Source organism: Balaenoptera musculus, chromosome 11 (genome assembly GCF_009873245.2).
Source record: "Balaenoptera musculus isolate JJ_BM4_2016_0621 chromosome 11, mBalMus1.pri.v3, whole genome shotgun sequence".
NCBI lineage: Eukaryota > Metazoa > Chordata > Mammalia > Artiodactyla > Balaenopteridae > Balaenoptera > Balaenoptera musculus.
The window spans coordinates 86,364,058-86,365,236 of record NC_045795.1 but is presented as its reverse complement, the minus strand read 5'-3'; the positions used below and the strand labels follow the sequence as shown (position 1 = coordinate 86,365,236).

The window sequence follows — 1,179 nt, the reverse complement described above, 5'->3', positions numbered from 1 at the left end:
TAACCAAAAGGTATAATTTAACTGAATTGCCAGGCTAGGGAGACTGGAAGTGTGTATGAGCGTGTGTATGTATGTGGAAGGAGAGAGGAAGGAGAGAGGAAGGAGAGAGTTAAAAAGTTAAATCCGAGGCAGATGTCGTTGGCCTTGTTCTTCACTTTTCTGTTTTTCTTTTTGCAGATGCCGCCCTGCTCTCATCAGCCTCTGGCCCGCCATCTCCTTGAGTCCTAACACCATGCCTTCAACTGAGTTGCAGAGTTCTGATGGAGAGATATCTGAAGTTGATGTTGAAACTGCGAAACAATCTGTGACTATTAAGACCATGTTGGAATATCTGGGAGTGGGTGATGAAGGAGATGTTGATCCGTCCCCTTGCCAAACATTAACGCAGCAATATGAAAAGAGGTCGTTCAGGGGTGCACCCACCCCAAGGATGATCCTCGTCCTCCAGAGGATGATGAGAACAAAGGAAAGCAGACAGATGACATCCCTGTTTGGGATCAAGAATCCCTGAAAGTTGACCAAGGAGCACTTTTTGAGCTTCTACTGGCAGCAAACTACTTAGACATCAAAGGTTTGCTTGATGTGACCTGCAAGACTGTTGCCAATATGATCAAGGGGAAAACTCCTGAGGAGATCAGAAAGACAGTCAATATCAAAAATGATTTTATTGAAGAAGAGGAAGCCCAGGTACACAAAGAGAACCAGTGGTGTGAGGAGAAGTGAAATTTCGTGTCTGATGCTGTAACCCTGTAAGGACTGTTCCAAATACTAGTCGCACTGCTTTGTTTATAATTGTTAATATTAGAAAAATGGTCCACAAACGCAGCAGCAAATCAGTTGTATTAGCAGAATGTTGTCCTCATTGCATGTGTAGTTTCAGTACAGATTCCAAACTTATGGCTCAGTTTCTTCTAGTATGATCAAAAGTTCTTTCTTCTTTGCTCTGAATACAATTGAACTGTGGGTTCTCTATAGAAAGTGGCATTTTGGGCTTTCCCTCTCTTTGTAAAGCAATTTCTGCCTAGTTTATTGTCCAGTTAACTTTACGTTAGTGACTTTTAAAAGTTGGCATTGTAAATAAAACAACTTGCAAAAAAAAAAAAAAGTTAAATCCTCATCTTCTCTCTCTCTTTTTTTTTTTAATTGGTCCTTTAAGTTAGCAAAGCTGTTCCCTCCCCC

At 41.2% G+C, this 1,179-nt stretch overlaps 1 pseudogene; it reads left to right on the top strand.

The window, feature by feature from the left end:
- The first annotated feature begins 231 nt into the window (after positions 1-231).
- LOC118904323 lies at positions 232-723 on the top strand (annotated as a pseudogene).
- The last annotated feature ends 456 nt before the right edge of the window (positions 724-1,179 follow it).